This window comes from Mastomys coucha, unplaced genomic scaffold, assembly GCF_008632895.1.
Source record: "Mastomys coucha isolate ucsf_1 unplaced genomic scaffold, UCSF_Mcou_1 pScaffold5, whole genome shotgun sequence".
NCBI lineage: Eukaryota > Metazoa > Chordata > Mammalia > Rodentia > Muridae > Mastomys > Mastomys coucha.
Window position 1 is genome coordinate 5,446,861 of NW_022196911.1, and position 24,057 is coordinate 5,470,917.

General features: G+C 38.5%; 1 long non-coding RNA gene across 1 annotated transcript in view; it reads right to left on the minus strand.

Annotated features, from left to right (window-relative positions):
* Nucleotides 1-22,208, minus strand: part of LOC116077709 — a 115,691-nt gene extending 93,483 nt beyond the window's left edge. The window contains exon 1 of the long non-coding RNA XR_004113302.1: nucleotides 22,092-22,208. This is a non-coding gene — a long non-coding RNA (uncharacterized LOC116077709). The remainder of the gene's footprint in view (nucleotides 1-22,091) is intronic.
* Nucleotides 22,209-24,057: the final 1,849 nt, after the last annotated feature.

Consider the following 24,057-nt stretch of genomic DNA (forward strand, 5'->3'; position numbering starts at 1 on the left):
GGGGATAGTTCAGAAGGTACCAAACTATAGACAGGAAAAACAAGACAACTGCATGTCATAATCAAACTTGTAAAGGCTAAGAATTCCTAAAGGTAGCCTAAGAATAACTACATATTCTATCCAAGGGAGCCATGGTACAGTGGATGGCCAGTGTCTATCAGGAACATCAGGCCCCATTTAAAAATATAAGGGCATTTTAAAGTGCTAATGGAAAAATAAACATCATCTTGCAATTTATCCACCCAAATGAAAGTAAAATAAAGGAGTTTTCAGATTCTGAAAAATGTGAGAATTTAGAGTTTTCCTGAGAAAGGGGTATGTTCTTCAGGCTGGAGGAAGAATAAGACCAGATGGAAACAGAGTTACATAGCACAAGGCCTGGAGAAGATTGGTAATATCCACTGGGAAAATGTGGCAAGGCAGCTTATTTTCCCTCCAATATATCTAAATTATGTAACTATGTAAAGCAGAGAGGGAAGCCTTGAGAAAGTGTGTGATGTAATAATCAAAAAGAGTATGATGTAATAACAAAGCAGAGTGTGATATAATAATTAAGCTGAGTGTGATGTAATAATTAAGCAAAATGTGATGCAATAATTAAGCAGAGTGTGACTTAATCATTAAGCAGGGTGTGATGTAATAATTAAACAGACTGTGACATAATTATTAAGCAGAGTGTGATGTAATAATTAAGCAATAGGGTATGTTCCAAAGAAGAGCAAACACAATGGTTAAACAGAACAATGTCACCCTTACACTACTATATTTTAGTGAATGATTAATATAAATTCTATATCAGACAGTGATCAGCTAAAGATGTATACAAGAACCTCTTAGGGCAAGAAGCCTAAGGAGCAAACAGAAGAATGAAAGTGATATACTAATACAAATTATTAATAACACATAAGGAGGTATGAAGATAAATAGGAATAAAAAAATAGGAAGAGATGAAAAAAAAAAAGTAAAATTAACACTATCCATGTCTGTCAATAAAAAGTTAAGCTTGTTGGGTGGGTAATAGAAAATAAAATAGCCATTCACACATATGCTCTTTCAATAGAAAATACATTGGTTTTTGTATTTTCAGATGCATAGGTTGAAATCTGTCTAATAGACTAAAACAGGCCTAGGGAGTAAGCCTAAGCTTACCCAAGCTGCAGTAAGCACATTAATATGAGACATTACATCAAGATGAAAGGAACCACAGAGATGCTCTGAAAGGGCATTTCCTACTGAGAAAGAGATCAACTGTAAGGAGCAAATATCATACATGAGCCTAAAACCTAACCACCATCCTTTCAGATGCACAGGAAACGTAAGCAAGAATTAAAACAAAGTGGGCAAAGGAATGTATGCTATCAATTGAACCTTTTTAGAGATTTCTTTTATTTCTATTTATGTACATATGTTACTCTGTATGCACGTGCGTGCGTGCATGCGTGCGTGCATGCATGCGTGTGTGTGTGTGTGTGTGTGTGTGTGAGTGTATACACAATCGTGTGTGCAATGTCTCAGAAGGCCAGAAGAGAGCATAGGTTCCCTTGGAGCAGCTTTGAACAGCCTAGTGTGAGTCCTGAGATCCAGATCAGGACCCCTAACAAGAGCAGAGAGCAATCTCTCCACCCACTGAGCTTCTTCTCGAGGAAATCATTAAGGCTCTTTCTCACTAGCTGATAGACATAATTAGGAGATGCCGGTTGCTCTGAAGAGTCAGTTAAGATACAGCTGGACCATGCAGTAAGTTATAATAATTTTCAAAGACATCATAGACCAAACAATAATAACAGAGTTCAATTTTGGAAATAATTAACAAAATATTTACACAGCCCAGTTGTTTAAAAGTTAAAAAGTATGCTTCTAAATAATTCAGGCACAACAATATTTTGAGGGAAACTAGAAAATATTGAAACTGGAATGTAATTAAAATTCAGTCTGTCAACACGTGTAGGATATAAAGAGAAGCGTGTGGCCTTCTGTGGTAGTATTTTAAAAGAAAAGTTGAAAATCACTTTATAGCATAAAGAAGTCAAGTAAGAAAGAAAAAATACGAGTCAGTGAAATGGAAAAGAAACTACAGGGGAATTTAACAAATTCACAAACTGGTTCTTTGAGAGATTAATAAAATTGATAAATCCTAGCCAGGAAAAGAAGAGCCAAAACCATGCTCTGCAAAGAGGTCAACAGAGAAAATTAAGTCCGAAGCTGTTTGTTGGAAAGATTAATAAAATGGGTAACCTTAGCAAGACTGGATAAGAATAAAAGAGAAAACATAGGTTGTTGAGGTCAGTGATAGCAAGGGGAGTCTCCATCAATATCCTAACCACACCCCAAGGCTAATAGAGAATGCTATTAATAACTTTATGTTCATAAATTGGACAATTCAGATTAATGAGTCAGAAGAGCACATATAAGCTAAAACACAAGCTAACAAAAAAGACCTACATGAACTTTAATCATCCTGGTATTTAAAGTTGTTATCAAAATACTATAAAGGAAATTCCAAGGCCAGTTAGTGTAAAACTTGATGAATTATTTTAAAAGGCAGAAGGAGAAAACTTTTCTATTGGTATTATGAATCTGACACAAAAATTTGATGAAAAAAATAATTAAGTTAGACAAACTACAGGAAAAAGGAGCCACAGCTCAAATTTCTTCATTTAACACAATCACAGAAACTTCATCAAAATAGGAAGTTGAGCAAAGTAAGTTCCATGAGATAGAAACAAGTGTGCTCTATCTCAGAGACATGGGCTCATTTTAACATTCACAACTCAGTGCACCTAACCCATAGTAGTGGAGTAAAATACCCACAATATTTTGAATAAAAACCAAAGTGAGAGAGTTTAGAATATACCTAACCTCAAGATACTGAGTAATAATAATGCTGTGGTAGGACCTAGGAGAGGATCCAGTTGGTGATGGGTTTGCCTCACCAGCACCAGGACCAGATTTTGAGCCATAAAACAGTTGTTTAAAGGAAAAAAGAAGGTAGTACTAGGCCTGGTGTTAGGGACTTGTAATCCCAGTGTTGGGGTAGTAGAGACAATCAGATCCCGAGACACATAACAAAAGCTATATGGCATGGTCATAGGATAGGCAAGTAGATACATCTCAGTTGAGAATCTTCTATGATATGATTGATATATGAATATCAATTGATTTTTTTTTGATGAGGACATCTCAACAACTCAGTGGGGTAAAGAAGACATTGTTACACTGACATACATTGTTTACATATTATATGTTATATATTATTTACCTATTGTATATATATCATAAGTTATATAAGTGATAAAGCATGCTTCATTATATATTAAATTACACTAATATAAAAATAGCATATTTATTATCATTAATTTGATGGAGTAGATGTCGATACAGATTTCCATAAAGGTATTCAAATGCTATAATAGTTACTTATGGGAACCAGGGTATAGATGTAGGTGAGTTAAATGGTATGTTTACTTTCTCACTTTATGTCCTATGCTGTGGTAGTGTTTAAAATAGATTGAGTGTATAATTATAAATTATAATTATAATTACAAAATATACTTATATATTATAAATTTTATTTAAAATTTTTAAATATTAATAAAAATATTTTAAAGATGTTAATAAAATTCAATGCAATGATAAATTTATGAAAATTATAATTGTATATTATAAAATTATAATTATATATTCTATAATTATAGAATTAAAATGATACCCTGCTAATTATTATTCTAAAATATTCCAGACTATTATAAGCTGGGTGCAGACACCTGAGCTGTCCCTGGGAGGCAGGGCAGAGCACAAAGCATTGTGAGAGGCAAATGCAGGTCCTGGACTGGCTGCGTGCTCTGAGGGCAGAATCGCAATGGAATCGGGAAATAGTTTAAATGAGAGAAAGAAAGCAGGTGAGGAGAAACGGCAGAGTTCCTGCTGGGGCCAGAAGTGAAGCTCCAAGGACCTTCGCTTGCCTTCACTGATCCTCCCATGGGCCAGACAGAGGAACAGGCTGAGTGGGACCCACAGTGTGGTCCCCGCTGAGTGGGACTCGCACGCTGAGGAGCCAGGCTGAAAGGTCCAGATGTTATCTTTTACAGTTTGGGTTTTTGTATAATCCATCTGGTTGATACCCAGGAATTTTAAGTTGACAACCAGGAATAGCCACTACAGACAGTTTTACTTCTTTCTCATATAGTGAAAACATGTGATTTTTATGTATCTGTATGAGATCTAGGACCCACAAATGGAAGGATGCATATATTTGTCTCTCTGAAACCACTTTAATTCACTTAATATATTTTTTCCAATTCTAGCCATTTTCCTATAAATAACACACATTATTATTCCTAAAAACTATTTTTATGTTTAACTATGTATATATAGGGATGAAAGAATGTATACATGCATGCAGGGGTCTGTAGAGGCCAGAGGCATCAGGACCTTGGAGTGGAAGTTACAGGCAGTTCTAGGCCATCCAAAGTAGGTCCTAGGAATCAAACTTGGGTCCTTTACAAGAACAGTACATTCTTTTAACTGCTGGGCTCTTCAGCCTCAATTTCATTCTTCTTTATGGCTCAAGATAATTGTATTGTGTGCATGGACGACTCACGGGAATCCACATTTAGTTGCTTTTCTATTGCTTTGAGAAGATACTATGGCCAAGGCAACTAATAAAAGAAAGCATTTAATTGGACATATAGTTCCAGAGGGCCAGCATCTACAACTGCAGGCCCAAGGTATGACGGCATGAGCAGGTGAGAACTTACATCTTGACTCACAAGCAGGAGACTAATGAATCAAGAACAAACTGGGAATAGCTTCAGTTTCCTGAAACTTCATAGCCTACCCCCAGTAACACACCTCCTTCAACAAGGGCACACCTCCTAATCCTTCCCAAAAAATTCTACCAACTGGGGAACAAGTATTCAAAGGTGAGCCTATGGGAGTCCATTCTCATTCAAACCACCACAGGAAGGATGGATGGAAGGAAGAAAGGAAGGAAGCAAGCAAGAGGACAAGCAAGCAACAAAGAGAGAGAAAGAGAGAGGGGGAGGGGGAGAGAAAGGGAGAGGGAGAGGTAGAAGGATAGGGAAAGGAAAGGGGAGAAGGAGGGAGAGGAGACTTCCAAATGATCTACTACACTATTACCTCTGCAACTACTGGGTATTTAGCAAAGGACTCCAAATCAGATCATAACAGATGATCTGATCAACTAACACCACAATGCTTTTGCAGTACTGTTCATGGAGCTAAATGACAGAACTAACCTGCATGCCCAGCAGCTCAGGGATAGACAAAGAGACAATGACAGTTGCACAGCATTGCCCGCTAAGCCTCACAAGAGTCATCTACACAAGAATGTATGTGTCTTTGCAAAAACTCTTTAGGACTGGGATCCCTGACTCCTGACAGCCTCTCCTAGAAGGAGGGACCTGAGAGTTGTAAAGTCCTTACATGATATTCTAGCCACTCCTATTTCAAGTAGTTTGGGGTCTTGGTCAGTATGGCTGGAGTACATAGGCTGATGAGAACTAAGAGAAGGAGTCTCCAGCTGAACAGCCTCTAAGAAGCCATCATCAACCATACTGGATGAAAACCTAGTGTGGCAGATTGAGGGTAATCCATACTCCTGCCCATACCCCTTAGGCATGCTCTGTGAGTAAGTCTAATGTACTCCCTGGATGGAACTAAGTTGGTTTGTCATTAGGACTGTAGAAAGAGGGCATAGACTTTGCCTAGTCCCCCACCCCCTAGACTAGCAGAGAAAATTCTTAGGACAGAAGATACACATTTCTTCACAGTTTCCTCCAAAGACTAATGCCTAGCATATATCCCAATCAAGAACTTACCAACCCTGAATATAACCAACTGAACTGCTCACACTTCCCTATTTTCAATGAGCAGCTTCAGGCAGCCTTCTGTGTGACAACACACAACCCCTATCTCCTGTCTTTTCTGAATTCTCTGCCTTTGGCATTTCAGACACTCCTCCTGGGGTCACTGTTAACAACGCTCACATACTCACCCCAGTGCCTGGATGTCTCTTAGCTCAGCCCTGCATTCCAGACCTGTGCTGATGGTTGGTCACCTTTCTGTGTGTCACAGTTGTTGCTCCATTATTCCTTTTTTGTGAGTCTATGACTCCTATCCGATCTGTGCCTTGCTAAGTGTAGATGCAGGCCTGGCCTCTAACTCCTTGGAGCACAACTAGGGTCAAGGTAGTGTGTGACTAGCATTTCCAAAACCTAGGCATAGCTACACATATGCTTTAACTACTTCTTGGAAGTTTTTGTTTCTAAGGTCCATTAGCCATAGTCCCTTTGGGAGTTTTCATGGCCTTGACTCTCCTTAAGCCCCAAAGATGTTATAGGTTGGTTTCACTCTCATCCTAAGTACTTGGAAACAGATGTGCTTTAGATTTCAAAAGTTGTTTGTATGTTTGAGAATATCTGCTATAAAATATGATATATCGTGGTATGGAATCCAAGTTAAATGTAAATTTCATTTATGTTTTATAGACACACATTACTCAGCCTGAAGATAATTTATACACTGTCTTGAATACACCTGGGCTTGGGCTGTGACCCACTCTGTGAGGTCACGCATGGAATTTTCCACTTGTGGCTTCCTGTCAGAGATCAAAACATGTCAAACTGTGGATCAGCTCAGAATCTGGAGTTTTGCATTAAGGTCATTCAGTCTGTACCACATCCCAGGAGACAATTTACCTCGAACAGACAGAAGGCTCCTTAGCCAGACCCAAGTGTCCTTTCTTGTATTCAGAAAAAAAAAATGTTCTCTCAAAAATATTTAGAGATCAAGGTTTTTTTCTCCTAAACTTTATATTACAAGCACATAATGATATTAACTATAGGAACGATTCCAACAAGTTTACACCCAAGAATTCTGGGTGCTTTACTTGTCTCAGCACACTAGGATGATCACTGCTAGAATATGAGGAGAGTCTGTTGGGGAACAAACTCCAGCTGCCCCCTCCAAAGGCTGACCATTTCTAAGATTCTCCAAACAGTAACCATTTTGATTGCCAAACACTATAAAGTTCAGATTTTATCCTAGCCATAGGAAAACATCCCTGACTATTTCATGGCCATTATTTGTCCTATATATATATATATATATTTTAAAAAAGACAGAAATAAGAGATTATTTTTGCCTGAATTCTCTGTGATGGTGTCCAGCTATTTGTTGATTTGTATCCTTCACTTTGCCTCTGCCTCTTTGTCGTCCTTTCCATGAGCTTGCACAGTTCCCAGACCCACCGCCTCAGTTACTTCAGCCTCCTGCTCTACACAGGCCATCTGACCATAAACAATACAAAAGCCAGAGACACCAGAGAGAGGGAAAATGGCACAGAATTGTTGTACTCCTCTTCCATGGGGTTGTGTAGGGACTGCTCTGTTTCTGCTGTGCTGAATCTCTGGGGAGCTTACCATTGATCAGATACTGCCCACAACATTTAAACTCTGTGATGGCTACTATTGGTTGTCAACTTGATTACATCTAGAATGAACTACAATCCAGAAGTGGAGGGCACATACCTGTGAGAGACTTTTTTGATTGGTTTTAAAGTGAATCCATTTCTAATCTGGAATATTTTGAGGTGGGAAGATACCTGCCTTTGATCTGGATGTTGAAGGAAGAAGATGTATGCCTTTAACCTGGATATTAAGGTGGGAAGACACACACTTAATCTAGGCCATACCTTCTGCTGGAAACCAATATATGAACATGAGAGAAGAAAGCTTTTGCTCTTCTCCTGCTTGCCCTTGCCTTACGAGCAAGTCTATTCCTTCACTGATATTACATTCTACTTTTTCTGGAATCTGGCACATACTGAAGACCACCTGAGACACCCAGCCTTGTGGACTAAGCAACTACAGAATTCTTAGACTTTCTGTTCACAGACAGCCATTGTTGGATTAGGTGCATTGCAGCCTCTAAGTCATTGTAATAAATCCCCTTTATGTATATGTATATGTACACATACACACACATATGCACATATATGTGAATGAACACATACACATATATATTACTTGAAAGGGAAATTGTATTAATCAGGGTTGCCTAGAATAACAATTTATAGAATGAACATATATATATATATGTATATATATGTTAAATATATACTCACATGCATATATTTGTATGTATATATGTGTGCGTGTATATGTGTGTATATGTATATATAAATATACATGTATATGAGATTTATTAGAATGACTTACAGGCTGTGGTCCAAATAATTCAACAATGGCTGGCTGTAAAAGGAAAATCCAAAAATACAATAGTTGCTCATTCTATATATGAGGCTAGATATTTCAGGTGGTCTTCAGTAGATAGAATCCTGAAAAAGCAGACTCTAATGGGAGTGAAGGGATGGCCTTGCTATTGAAGGGAGAACAAGTAAGCAAAAATCAAAAGCTTCCTTCTCTGTCCTTATATAGGCTTCCAGCAAAATGTGTGGCCCAGATTACGGGTCTTCCCAGCTCCAGTGATCTGGATTAAAGATCTTCTACACTTCTAAATTATATTCCTTCCTCAGAAATCTGGATTAGAAATGGATCCAGATGTCAAATTAAACAAAATTTCTTTTCTAGTGTGTCTTTCTATTTTGTAGTTTAAGTTAACCCCAGATGTAGTCAAGCTGACAATTGAGAAAGGGCATCCCAGGTATATAGCAGGTCAGGCACATTTCTGATTTTATATTTGTAATGTAAGTTTTTTTGGGGGGGGGGTTGTTGTTTTTTTGTTTTTGTTTTATTTTGGTTTGGTTTTTGTTTTTTTGTTTTTGAGACAGGGTTGCTCTGTGTAGTCCTGGCTTGTCCTGGAATTCACTCTGTAGACCAGGCTAGCCTTGAACTCAGAAATCCGCCTGCCTCTGCCTCCCAAGTGCTGGGATTAAAGTTGTGCGCCACCACTGCCTGGCTGTAGAGTAAGTTGTAAATGTTTGAAGAGTTCATCAAAAGTAAGGGCATATGCAAGCTTCCAAACAGAAACTATCAACTTCACTAATTAAAATTTTTGATTCATCAATAAGTATAAAAATCAAGAAAAGAGTATGTGATTGGGTGTCAGTTAGAGTTTTTATTGCTTGAGGAGACACCATGACCATGACAACTCTTACAAAGGAAAATATTGAATTGGGGCTGGCTTTTAGGTTCAGAGGTTTAGTCCACTATCATCATGGCAGGAAGGATAGTGGCATGTAGGCAGACATGGTGCTGGAAGAGGAACTGAGAGTTCTATATCTAGATTCACAACCAGCAGGAAAAGTGTGACCCACTGGGCCTGGCTTGAGCATCTGAAACCTCAAAGCCCACCCACTGTGACACGTCACCCAACAAGGCCAAAAGTGGCTAACAAGGCATTTCCCAATGGAACCACTACCTATAAACTTATGGGGGCCATTTTTATTCAAACCACCACAGACTGATAAAGCAGGTTAGAAAGAACAAACAATCACCAATAGTAGCTTTCTAGAGCTGCTACTGATAGCTCTGTGGTAAGCCTGTAGCTCTTTGAAGTCTGTAGTATTAAATAGATGAGTCAGCACTGAGTAGAGTCAAACAGTATATGCTAAGATTTCTCAGTGCTGTCCCTTTATATATAAAAACAGCAACAATCTGTGATTAAATGAACATATACTATGTCATTAGAACAAAGTCATTGGAATGCTCTCTGCTTGGTACTGTAGGAAGAGTGAGTGTGTCTCAGTTTCACCAGTGCAGAGTAGAACCCTCCTCCACTTACACTGATCAAGGCTCTATAAGAGGAGTGTGCATCCTGCTCCATAGAGACTCCTCTCTGTTATTACTAGGACTCAGGGCTCTCATCAAAGCAACCTTCTGCTTTACATCCATGCCTGTATGGTTCTCCTCCAAATAACAGGGCAGAAGAGGGGCACACAGGAGAAGGGGGTTCTGTGTCCTGTGAAAAGGACTCCTCCGGAAACTTTTGACAACTAGGCATAGGAGCTGACTCCTCTGCAGGTAAGAAATAGTCTAAGGGACTCTGCATTTCTTGGAATTGTGAGTTCAGTACCTGATAATTTCATAAAAGCTGGCTGATGACTCCAAATTCAAGTAATCATTACTAAATTAATGAACCCGAGAGGAATATCTCATTGTGTTCATATATTTTGGGACAAGGTTGGCAGAACTTTCAAGGTTCTATTTTGAGGTCTAAATGAAAAAGCATTTTCTTTGTTATGGCTCTTACGGTCTATGAAGCTGTAATGACTCACATACTATTAGAGAATTTAAAAACCTCTGAGTATAGACTCCCATCTGTATAATAGTAGAAACAAACACCTTTCTCATTTCTTTTAATAACAATATAGTTATTTTCATTTTAGAGAATAATTATCATTTTCTATCTAAATATAATTGAAGAACCTAAACATATAATCAAAGCTGCGTGTGAAGGACCATATTTTAGGATACATTAATCATCTCTGATTCATCAACCATGATGGAGCAAGGCTGTACTTAGGAAAGCATAGCAGGGTCCCAGTCTTCATGTAGGAAGACAAGTCTCCTCTCTGAAATTCAAAAGCTATAGGATATTTGGTAACACTGAAGGAAAGAGATTGATGTCAATCTGTGGAAATTGCAAGGAAAACTAAATGGAGATAAATCTCTTGGGTTTGGAGCCTTTGACTCAGAATAGAGCAAATGTTATTTGATGTCTAGGGACTATGTATTATTAGAAAATCCAAAATTCCAAGACCCTTTGTAACTAATTTTTTTCAAATCTTATTTTTTATAAAGAGTTTATTTATTTAATGTAGATGAGTACACTGTCGTATGGTTAGAGATGATTGTGGGCCACCATGTGTTGCTGGGAATTGAACTCAGTACGTCTGGAAGAGCAGTCAGTGCTCTTAACCACTGAACGATCTCTCCAGCCCTCAAATCTTATTTTCAATGATGGTTCTTAAACACTTTAACCTCCCTCTTAGCCCACCACCAGGATAAAGAGGAAGTGGACCTGTTTAGAAAGGTTCTTTGGAGTAACGCCCATCTGTGTTGTCTGGAAGTCAGCAGTCCAGTTCACAGGTCAGCGGACAGCAGCAGCTCAGCACAAGTCAGTAGGAGGGACCAAGAGGAATGCCAGGAGAAGTTCTCCTCTGAGCCCCTCAGCAAATTGAAGATCAGTGATGATGAGAGATCCACAAAGTTTGCACAGCTAGCTCTATAAGCAAGCCCAGCTCAGCTTCTGCCACTGTCCATTGACTCCTAGTTATATACCCTCCAGGCATCACGTGTCCTCTACAGTTCTTGTCTCGGCTCATGCCTCTGTCTCAGCTGACATCACTCTGTCAATCAGCCCATCTGTGGAAGCAGCAAGAAACTGCAGCGAACCACCAAAAGTTTTTTTTTTTTTTTTTTTTTTTTTTTTGGTACTTTTCTTTCTATGGAGTCCCAACAAATGCAGCTCAACTACACAATGTAAGACAGGCCAATACATGTGTGTTGTTAGCAAAGAGTCCTTCATCACATGTCCTTTCACGTGTTTGCTTTAGTAGAACATCCTTTCACTCTGTCTGCTTCAGCTAAATGTTCCATCATGTGTCTGTCCACTTCAGATAAATGTTCCTTTGAGTGTTTGCCCCAGCAAAACACCATCCAACCAACTGACTTTCCAAAGAACCCTGAAGTTTCCACTCCATTCCTTGACAGAGCATTTTTAGGTTCTAGAGTCATATGACTGTAGGCAATCCCACCCTAGTTTACATATGTCAGCTAATACTGATTTCTGTACCTGTGAGGGCACCAGATAAGATTAAGACCTGACTTATTCAAACCAAGCATCTACCTTAGAGATAATTTATGAACTTAAAGGTACTATAGGGTAGGTAGCATGGCGGCTCATCCCTGCAACCCTAGCACTAAGGGGGCTGAAGTAGGAGCATTGCTATGGGTTCTAGGACAGGTTGATGGATGTAAGACTATCTTCCCTTAAGAAAGAGGGTGGGAGGGGGAGAGGGGAAGAGAAGTGAAAAGAGGAGAGGAAAGAAGAAGAGAAGAGAGGAGAATAGAGTAGGGGAGGGAAGAGGAGGGGAGGAGTGAGCAGATGGGAGGGGACGGAGGGAAGGGGAGAGGAGAGGAGGGGAACATAAAAGAAACCATTAAAAATGCTTAGAACTCTGAAATGAATGGGATGGCAACTCTTGCCCTTCTCAAGCCCACTCTAAAGCATGACGTAACATGCTAGGGCCTTGCTCTCTAAAACTCTGTAACTCCAATTATTCACAAACCGTTAGGAAATTTTACCAGCCTCTGAGCAAAGATAGCAATCTGTACAAGAGTAGCTACCATGCAGGTGACTTCTATCCTGCTGCAGTAGAAGCCAACATTACCCTTGGCTAAACAAATCCTTTGCAGCCAGTGAAGATTTAGTCTCTGGGGTAAAAGGGGCTGGGTTAGTCCAGGTCCTCTAGAAGAACAGTTGATATAAGACAAGAATATTACAGGAAATTCATTAGATCAGCTTAGACCATATGAACTAACAATGGCTGATTTCATACTGGAAAAGCTAAAATCCTGATAATTTATTATTCAGTCCATAAGGCTGGGGAGCTCAGAAATCTTAATTTGGCATTGAAGGCCATTAAAGGAACAACTAAAGGAAGTATTTCATTGGAAAGAAACCAAGAAAATCAATATTAAAAAATATCAAGAAAGAATTTAATCTGTTATACAGATAACAGAAACTTAAAGGTTGGGAAATTTTTAAAAAGATAGTTTAAATCATAAAAAGAATTTTCTTCTTATGAGGGGTAAAAATAATAAGTATGGATTTAGATTTGTTTGCAAATTCGCAGTTACTTAAGGTTTTTTTTTTTTAATTTAAGGTTACTGAAACATTAGAAGGATAATTTATAACTTCTGACCTATACAAGGGGAAAAGACAAAATACAAAGCCATGGGGATCCCTAATGAAAAAGAAAAAGAAAGGAGAGGGAGACTGGGGAATCTAAACAGTAGACTAGACAGAAGATGTGAAAGTTTAGAAATGAATATAAAGGCACCAATTATCCTAAAATGATAAAAATAAATTAAACTCATCTAATAAAATAGTGATCACTGGATGGGTTTTAATTTAGCTATGTGGTTGTTTTAAGAGATTAAAATAAAACACCACAGAGAGACTTAACATTAGAAAAAATATACCGCAGGCAAATATGAAAAGCAATAAAGAGCCAATATAGTAAATTATTACCAGACAAAATAGAATTTAAGGCAAAATATTAGAAATAAGGAACTGCAGTGCATGAGAGCAAAGGCAAGCTATCCAGTGATGAATATGAAAGTCACGAAATTGCACACACCCACACATGCAGCTTCAGAACACCTGTGCAAAAGCAAAGAATGACTGACTATAAGACAGTGTCTGTGCCCTGTTATTAACAGGAAGATCTAATAATGGCGATGTCATTAAGGGTAAATATTTGAATGACAAAACGAACAGGTGTAATCTAAGAACAAACCTAAAATCTTGACAGAAGGTATTCTAACTACCAGGCTGCAAAGGACAGTATCACAATAAAGAACCAACACCCTTAATGCTCCATTCTTTGATATCATGCAATTATAGAAATCAAGCTGTAAGGACAAAACCATGATAAGGACTCGATCACTTGGCTACCTCCCTCCATTAATTATGATTTTTTTATGTCTAGGACAACTGCCACAATAAAAACAGCAAAGCTGGCACAAAACATCCTTAAAATTACTATAATGTCAGAGCTGAAACGAGCTCAATTGTGACTTAATTTAAAAAGGTTAGTCCTGAATATGTTTTTAAATGAAACATTGAAGATAAACGTACTCAAGTGTCAGTTCATAAAGCCAGAGGGGAAGGCAGCAAATTCAAAGATGAGGAGGAAGGAACGAATAAATACGAGCTAAAAATAACAAGGCTGGTGGGAAGATAAGATGACAGTTTTTAATAACTAATTATATAAACCAATGCCTGGCACAACTGATTGGGGTAGCTGAAGTGTGTCCCTCAACATTCAAGTGTTAGAAGCACTGTGGATGTGTGGGTACTCCTTAAAAGTTTATAAATAGGAGTGAAAGAGATGGCTCAGTGGTTTAGAGCACTGTCTATTCTTGAAGACGACTTGGGGTGAGTTCTTTTCACCCACGTGGTGCCTCACAACCATCTCTAAGTCCATTTTCAGGGGATCTGCTGCCCCCTTCTGGCTCCACAAGCACCAGGCACACACTGTGCACAGATACATATGCAGGCAAACTTTTACATGCATAAAATGAAAAAAAGTACTTTTAAAATGTTGTACAAGTCAGGGATGGTGATTCCCCTGGTTTTTTTTTATCGTTAAGAATTGTTTTCACTATTCTGGGTTTTTGCCTTTCCAGATGAATTTGAGATTTGCTTTTTCCATATCTTTGAAGAATTGTGTTGGGATTTTGATGAGGATTGCATTGAATCTATAGATTGCCTTTGGTATGGTGGCCATTTTTAGTGTGTTAATTTTGCCAATCTATTAGCATGGGAGATCTCCATTTTCTGAGATCTTCTTCAATTTCTTTCTGAGAGACTTGAAGTTATTGTCATAGAGGTCTTTTACTTATTTGTTTAGAGTTACCCCAAGATATTTTATATTATTTGTAACTATTGTGAAGGGAGTTGTTTCCCTAATTTCTTTCTCAGCTTATTTATCCTTTGTATAAAGGAAGGCTACTAATTTATTTGAGTTAATTTTATATCCAGCCACTTTGCTGAAGTTGTTTATCAGCTGGAGAAGTTCTCTAGCAAAATTTTTAGGGTCACTTATGTATACTATCATATCAACTGCAAACAGGGATACCTTTATTTCTTCTCTACTAATTTGTATCCTCTTGATCTCTTTTTGTTGTCTTATAGTTCTAGGTAACACTTCGAGTACTACATTGAATAGATATGGGGAGAGTGGGCATCCTTGTTTTGTCCCCAATTTCAGTAGGATTGCTTCACTTGACCTCAAGCTTTACTACAGAGAAATAGTGATAAAAACTCCATAGTATTGGTACAGAGACAGATATGCTGATCAATGGAATAGAATTGAAACTCAGAAATAAAACCACATACTACAGTCACTTGGTCTTAGACAAAGACACCAAAAATATACATTGGAAAAAAGAAAGCATCTTCAATAAATGGTGCTGGTGCTGGTCTACCTGGCTGTCTGTATGTAGAAGAATACTCATATTTGTCACCTTGTACAAAGTACCCATCCAAGTAGATCAAGGACCTCAACATAAAACGAGATACACTGAATCTAATTGAAGAAATAGAAGAAAGAGCCTTGAATTCATTGGTACAGGGGAAAACCTCCTAAACAGAACTCCAGTGGTTCATGCTTTAAGATCAAGAATTGATAAATGGGACCTCATGAAATTGGAAAGCTTCTGTAAGGCAAAGGACATAGTCAATAATACAAATCAGCAACCCAGAAATTGGGAAAAAAAATTCTTCACTAACCCCACAAGATCTCGAGAAGTTAATCACCAAAAAAACAAACAACCCAATCAAAAAATGGGGTATAGAAATAAACTGAGAATTCACAACTGAAGAATCTTAAATGGCTGAGAAGCACCTAAAGAAATGTTCAAAGTCCTTAGTGATCAGAGAAATGCAAATCAAAATGACCCTGAGATTCTACCTTACACAGATCAGAATGGCTAAGATCAAAACCTCAGGTGACAACACACATGTGTTAAGAGGATGTGGAGAAAGAGGAACACACTTCCATTGCTGATGGGATTGCAAACTAGTACAACCACTCTGGAAAGCATTCTGGAGGTTCCTCAGAAAATTGGAAATAGATCTACCTGAAGACTCAGCTATATCACTCTTGAGAATATAGCCAAAAGTTGCCTCACCATGCCACAGGGGCATGTGTTCCACTATGTTCATAGTGGCTTTATTGTGATAGCCAGAAACTAGAAACAACCTAGATGTCCCACCACAGGAGAATGGATACAGTAAATATGGTTCATTTACACAACAGAATACCACTCGGCTATTAAGAATGAGGACATCCTGAGTTTTGCAGGCAAATGGATGGAACTAGAAAATATCATCCTGAGTGAGAGGACTCTGACCCAAAAGGATGTGCATGGTATATACTCACTAATAAGTGGATATTAGCCAAGAAAAACAAAAAAGAAGTACAGAATACCCAAGATACAGTCCACAGAACGCAAAAAGGTCAACAAGCTGAAATGCCCAAGGGGAGGATACCACCTGGGAGAGAGAGGAAAGCAATCACAAGTAGGGAGGGAGGAAGGGACCTGGGAGGGAAAGTGGAGGGGGGAGGGGGGACTAGCAGGGGAGAGGAGAACCTGATCTGGTATTGGGTAGAGGAAAAGGACTGAAGCCCTGAGGAAAGAATGGAAACAGGCAACCTCAGAAAATAGGCAGTTGGGGGACCCTCCAGAATGCACCAGAGACCTTGGAGGTAAGAGACTCTCAGGAATCAAAGGGAGGGACCTTAGATGAAATGCCCGACAGTAGGGAGAGGGAACTTATAGAGCCCACCTCCAGCAGGAAGACAGGGCATCAAGTGAGGGATGGGGCTGCCATTCCACAGTCACAACTCTGACCCATAATTGTTCCTGTCTGAAAGAATTACAGGGATGGAAATGGAGAGGAGCCTGAAGAGAAGAAGGTCCAGCAACACACCCAAAGTAGGATCCAGCTTAAGGGGAGGTCTCAAGGCTGCACACTATTACTGAGGCTATAAAGCACTCACAAAAAGAAACCTAGCATGACTGCCCTCTGAAAGATCCAACAAGAAGCTGAATGAGTCAGATGCATATATTTACACCCAGTGAATGGACAGAAGCAGCTGACCCCTGTTGTTGAATTAGGGAAGGCTAAAAGAAGCTGAGGAGGAGGGCAATACTGTAGGAGGACCAGCAGTCTCAATTAATCTGGACTGCCAAGATCTCTCAAACACTGGACCACCAAACAGACAGCATACACCACCTGATATGAGGCCCGCCCCCAACACACATATAGCAGAGGACTTCCAGGTCTGTGTTCATTCAGAGATGATGCACCTAACCCTCAAGAGACTGGAGGCCCCAGGGAGTTTAAAGGTCAGGTGGAGTAGGGGGTGAGGGCATCCATGTGGAGAGGTGTGGGGAGGAGGTGTGGGATGTGGAGCAGTCGGAGGGTAGATGGTGGGGTGCGGGAACTGAAATATGGAGTGTAAAAAAATAAATTAATTTTAAAAAATCATAAAAAAATAAATGAATAAAAATGTATTCTTTTAAAAATGTACAAGTAATGCAGGCTTCCCTCTCACAAATGAATTAATAGTGTTAATGTAGGCAAGGGCTTCTGATAAGGTTCCCTTGAGTTTAGCTACTGGAGAAGCACTGCAGCCAACGTCTGATAGACAGATGATAATTTCTAATTCCCTGCCCTCCTCTTCCCTCTTCTCCTTCCCTCCCTCCCTCTCCCTTCCCCTTCCTTCTTCTATCTTCTTCCTTCCCTCACTCACTTCTTCTTCCTTCCCCCTTTCTACCTCCCTTTATTTCTCCCTCTCCCTCTCCTGTCCCCCCTCCTCTCTCCATCTCCCTCTTCCCTCTCCCCTCCCCCTTTCTTCCTCCCCAGAAACCTCTGTAAGAGCTCCCTCAAAAGCTTCCCAGGAAATAAATTTCTGCTCCTTATAAATTACCATACCATATATCTTGTCTTAGCAACCCAAATTTACTAAAATACAAGCCAATGGAAAGAGAGAGAAGCAGCATATGGAAATCAGCACTTAAGGAAAAATCAAGTGTTGTAACTCTATGTACATTTTTACATACTAAAAAATAATACGGTCAACAAAGTAAATGCATTAGAAAAATGAATCAAAAGCATAATTTTCTACAAAACTATGAGTGATAAAACTTATTCTGTAGCATTGGTAGGTCAAAATCTAATACTTCTTGGGTTTTGGCCAAGATGAATTGTAGACCAACCATTATATAAACTTACCTTCTTCCAAGTGCAGACTGCAAACACTGATCAAGGAACAAATATTCAATGAACAGTTTTGTATGATAAAAGCCCATCTGTAGGTGAGAGCTCAGTGGTTAAAAGCTGTGTTAGGAAATCAGTTTTCTCTGGGGAAGTGCCTCCCGGTGTCTTTGCTCCGGCAGATGGCCCTGCATTTACACATGTAAGGACAGCTGATAGAGCTCAGTGGGGAGTATGAAACAAGGATGTAAAGTTGGAGGATGGAGAATGTGGTGGGGTGTCTTCTACAAGTTCAAGGGCTAGTAAGATTGATAAGATAAAAATAGATGTACGAAAACCTCAAATAAATAATAAATGGAGTTTTTTAAAATAAATAAACCACAAAATTAGAATTTGTCCAATAAAGCAAGTATAATTTGCTATTCAAAAACATCCACACATTAATACATTGAAGAAGAGAAGCAATTTGATCTTCTCAATAAATTAGAATTTAAATTTAATTGAGTTCAATGGCTCATTAATAAAAAATACTCTTAATATGCTGAAGTAGAGGGTAACTAAAAAAATCCTAATAAGGATTTTAATCAAAAGTCTACATACAGCAATCTTGACAAATATTAATAAATGACAATGAAAAATTCTGTTGCATCATTGTTATTGGTAATAGTGATGGAAGCTTACTATTACCAAAATATTAATAAATAAAAGTAAATTTGTAATATGTTATAGATAATGAAAATTATAATCTACACAAGCTAAAAGTATTATAAAAATATTAGCAGCAATAAAAAGCTTACCAAAATTGCTAGATTCAGAATCATTATATAAAACTTTTTATCTGCAATAAGAAAATTATCACTTTAATACAATATTAAAAGGCTATAAATATATTCCAGAGATAATCTGTTCTTGCTGCTTCAAAGCCTATGGGCTTTTATTCCTTATCATTGGTAAATTTTGCCAAGACATATTTGGCTGTATGATTTTTTTTTTTTTACTCATGAATCTGTCTTGGAATGGTGAGCCTTTTCATCTCCAGATTATCTTTCCCTAATTTGTAGTTATTTTATTTCAGGATTTGTTTAGTTATATGGAATATCTAATATTTGCCCATTAAGTTTCCTGGATCTACTTCAATCTCTTTCCTTATGACTTTTGTCTTTGTAGCTTCTTTTGAAATTAGGTTAATTAAGGCTATGTGTAGTAACTGGTCTGACAGAAACATACACAAATGTACTAATAGGAAAGAGCAAGTAATAAACTCAAATTTGTCAGTAACTTCAAATATGACAAATAGGTTATCCTTCAGGCTTTGGGAGCAAATACTGCTAAGCTTCTTTATCAACTTCAGTTGAAGAAGAAAGAGAAATTAATCTTGACAAACACTTGCCATGCAAACTGAACTTGGCATCTATAGTATCTACCTTGGGAGGCAGGGGCCAGTAAGAATGAGCAATCACAACACTAATGAGTTGTCCCCCAACCAAAGCTATCTTTAAAATACTCCCAGTTAAATTTACAGAAATAACATTTTGTATCAAGGATACCCAGCATACTATTTACAAGAATATCACTGAAGCAAAGAGTATGAACCAAGAGATGTAAGGGGACTACAGATTGTCATCTCCATGGTCCATGTTCTTAACATGATACCTTTCAAATACAGCGCAACATTTACCCAAAATGTAAACAAAGCTGATTGTGAACTTGCACAAATTGATTCAGCATAAATTGGGGGAAAGTTCATGAAAAATCAATTATTCTACAAAGATCTGTTGCTTAGCTGTGGAGAGTTACTTAAAATAATTGTCAACTTGTCAGAAGAGCTATGCTGTGTTTTTACTAAATGACAACAAATATTCCATTTGTTGACCTTTTGTGTGATGGAAATCGGCTCTAAGTAGTTTGCTACTTTAACAAAAAGTACTTTGGAAAGGAGACAACTTTTTAAAACAATGGATGAAAAGGAAACACATTTCAACACTTGAGCTATCGATTAAACATTTTGAAAACAGTTACTGAGAAAGAATTTTGTCATATGTAGTATTATTACAGTAATATAACTATGCCTCCCATGGAATGTACTGTGAATAAATAGATAAAATTGTAGAAGTATACTTTTCTACTGCTTGACACTTATACACATGAAACTGATGCCATGAGTTTGATGATGGACAAAGTCAATCACCTCAGAGTCTACTGGGGATGAGCAGATCAGCACTAGAGTCAACCTATAATATATATGTGTGTATGTATATATATATATATATATATATATATATATATATTATATACCATATAACATATATTATATATCATATATCATTATATACCAAGTTAGTAGAACTCCTAACCCAGTTTTGAAAATTAAATGAAAGCTTTATGGAAGGAACAAGACCTTCCCTAAAATCTGAATTACATGAGGAACAGGTGTGAAAAAGGAGGAGGAAGTTAAAAAATGAGGTGGGTTCATTTTGTATTTGTCTATGTGGATAGGTGGGAAGAATCTGGGGGGGGGAGGATGAGGGAAGGGTAACCATGATGAGAATATACTATATGAAAAGAATTATTTTCAATTAAAAGGAAAGAAAGAAAAGGAGGTGAGAAAAATTCAAGGTTTACCTACCTTGAATTCCAAGGCTGCCTGGACATAGGATAACATTTGTTCTTCACTTGTGGGCATCATAGAATCCAACCCTGAAAGTCACGGTGCCTTATCAACTGGAAACTGAGACTAATAAAAATGTCATTATCTCTGAGGGAGAGAAGGCAGCTGCCATGGGTCCCAGGTTCAGATGCAGGAGTACTCTGTATAGCCCTCCCACTTGCTAAACAAAGTAATTAAAGCATGCCAGATATCTTCAAGTTGAAAATAGACACTTTGGGAAAAAGTAGGCATCCTCTTCACTCCCTCATCTGAATATGCTTCTTGGGAGAGTCTATTCACAAACTAAGAACAGAAACCTAGCAGAAGAATTGCTGTAGCCCTCTCCCATTTTCTATTTGTTCCTTACATAAATCTCTGAGAAACATAGATAGATAGATAGATAGATAGATAGATAGATAGATAGATAGATAGATAGATAGATAGACAGACAGATAGATACTCCTAAGATTAGCATTTGTGTGGGGGAAGACACATGGTGATTTTGGTCTGCTCTCTGTACCTGTCCGGCCATCTAGAAAGTTTGCTTCACTGACCTTCTGACTGTAAGCCAGCTTTCAATACACTGAAATTACCTGAATTCCTATGCTGAATTCCTTATGAATCTCTACTCTTCAGGAACTTGTGGGCAGAGTGGGTCCTTAACCTATCTGTTCTCATTCTCCAGCACCCATGGGTGTACAAGCCAACAAGGGGGCAGTCTTACTGAATCAACATTCGGAGTCTTCAATAGGTAGGAAGTGAGACCTTGGGGATAGATACATCTCTGTTAGACTTCAATGCAGCACAGCCCTAGACCATGCTACTGCCTTCTACACTCTCCCCAATTACCTGATAGAAAACCCTTAATCCCTTTAGCTTTAATCATGACTTTAATCGCAGGATACATTTATAGCATGTTACAGGCTGAATTGTATCTTGCCAAAAATAAAATCCATATATTGAAGACCTATCTATCCCTGATAGCTTAGAATGTCACTGGAGATGAAAATAGGAACCTCGAGGAAGTGATTGAATCAAAAGGAGGCTGCATGGATGAGCCTGACAGGTGTCATGCTCAAAAGAGAAGATGCAGACATGTGTACAGACAAAAGAGGTTTGTGTCCATGGCATAAAGACCACATGAAGACACAACAAGAATAGAAGTATCTACAAGTCAACACAAAAGCTCCCTCACCAAGAAATAACATCTACACACACCATGACTTTGAATGCCCAGACTCTACACCAATAGCACATAAAGTAACTTAAGTTACCTAACAACTACAATATGTTGTTAGGTTAATCCAAGCAAATCAAGACCCCATGGCAGTGAATTAATCTGCACGTGTGATTAACTTAGTGTCTCTAATATTTAAGGAACAATAAAAGTTTCCCAGGTTTCTATGAGTTGGAAATAGATACTTTTGGGAGAGTCTGTCTGACTTACCAAGGCAATAGCAGCATGGAATCCAAAAGTTACAGATGGACACAGCTGAACTAAGTTCCCTTGACAACATTTTGGATACATTTGTTAAGCAGGTGGTTGGTGGGCCCTTAGAAGACGGAATGAGAACTGTAAAAGAGAAAAGCGTTGGTTGCAGCAGACTACAGGGAACTGACAACTCTTTTCCCCCGTGTTGATAACTGGAAGGATCACAGTTGTACTGTGTCCAGATTCCCATTGGATGACTGGGAAAGGACACAGTGTGATGTGACCCTTTAGGAATGCTAGAAAAACATGGACTAAATTGGATTTGGCATCCTGTTTGATTTGTGCCTCTGAAATCTACAACTGTATGGTGTAATCCAAGAAACAGTATAAGCAAGAAGATTAAAACTCCACTGTAAGAATGGAGAGAGCAAGTTAAAACTATCACCTACTAACCTACATAGAGACAAAAAAAAATCAATCAAACAAACAAACAAAAACCATGAGTGATAAAAACAAAAACAAACAAAATAACTTGCTTCTCAGTGTCACCTGGAGAAGCAGAGGCAGAATTCCTGGGGTTTGCTATCCAGCCATTCTAGCCAAATTGACAAACTCCTGGTTCAGTAAGAGATGCCACCTTTAGTAACAAGGTAGAGTGATAGAGGAAGATGCACAAAATTGACCTCTGACCTCCATTTGCAATGTGCACCTATGTTCATGTTCAGTCACACACAGGTATACACATTACATATTTGTACCCATGTAAACACGTGCAAACACCACAGACACACTCACAGAGAGAGAGAGAGAGAGAGAGAGAGACAGACAGACAGACAGACAGACAGACAGAGAGACAAAGAGACAGAGAGACAGAGACAGAGAGTCTTGAGCTGAAGAGAGAAATTGCAGAAAATAAAAAAAGAAACATAACTTATTTTAGTCTTCTTGTGCTGATGTGTCCCAATGATCAAGTTCTCTAAGATAAGATGTAGACAGACAATGTCTCTGGGAGTCAATGCCCTGAAGGATAATGCCTGTCCTAGGGACAGAGCTCATTGGTAAAGTGTGTGCCTAGCATGTGTGATCTGAACTTGAGGGAACAACTTAGTTCTAGGGATGTGGAGTCATGCTAAAAGACACCTAGGTCTCAGACCCGATGGAGCCTTCTGACTGTCCTAGATGTATCATACCCAAACATCCAGCAAAGATAAATAAATTCCCACCTTTCTTAAATCATGTTTATATTGAGCCCCTGAATCTGTTTCCTAAGTAAGAAAGTGTGGCTAGCAGACAGAGAATGTGGGCAGGAGACAAGAACTGGCACGGTCAGTACTCGTCAGTCAGGAGGCCAAGTAAATCCTAATGGCTCAAACGCAAGTGCCACATTTACATGATGCATCTTAATGAACTTGTGGCATGTAAAAATAATTTAATAATAAGGTCTAGAAATATCCTTTCTATTTTAAATACACATATGCATGCGCGCACACACACACACAAACACACGCACAATACATTGACTTCCGAACTCAGTATGAGCACTCTTAGGCTGTAATTAAATAAAAACGTAACATTCCCATGGTTGATACTGACATTAAGGGCCCTCTCTCAATCCTGATCAGATTATATACGAAAACAGCCAGAAAGGTATCAGGAAACAAAGATGGACCTAAACCTTGTAACTCCTTTAGGAACTGGGCTGATGTCCACGGAAACACACAAGAAGCAGGTACCATTTTCTTCCACACAGCCTCAAAATATACAAGTCTGGACCTCCTCCTTTGGTCACCACCCACCATTTCAGACAAACTTGCTACCTTAGGGAGTCTCTTCCATAGTGATCTTATTCTGGCCATTCAGTACAATTCTGGGGACTAGAATATTTTTGTCTTGGGGAAGGATAGTGTGAGGTTTTTGAATGGCATATATGCCTTAACTGCTGACAAAATTAAACAAATAAGCATTGAATACCTAGCATAAA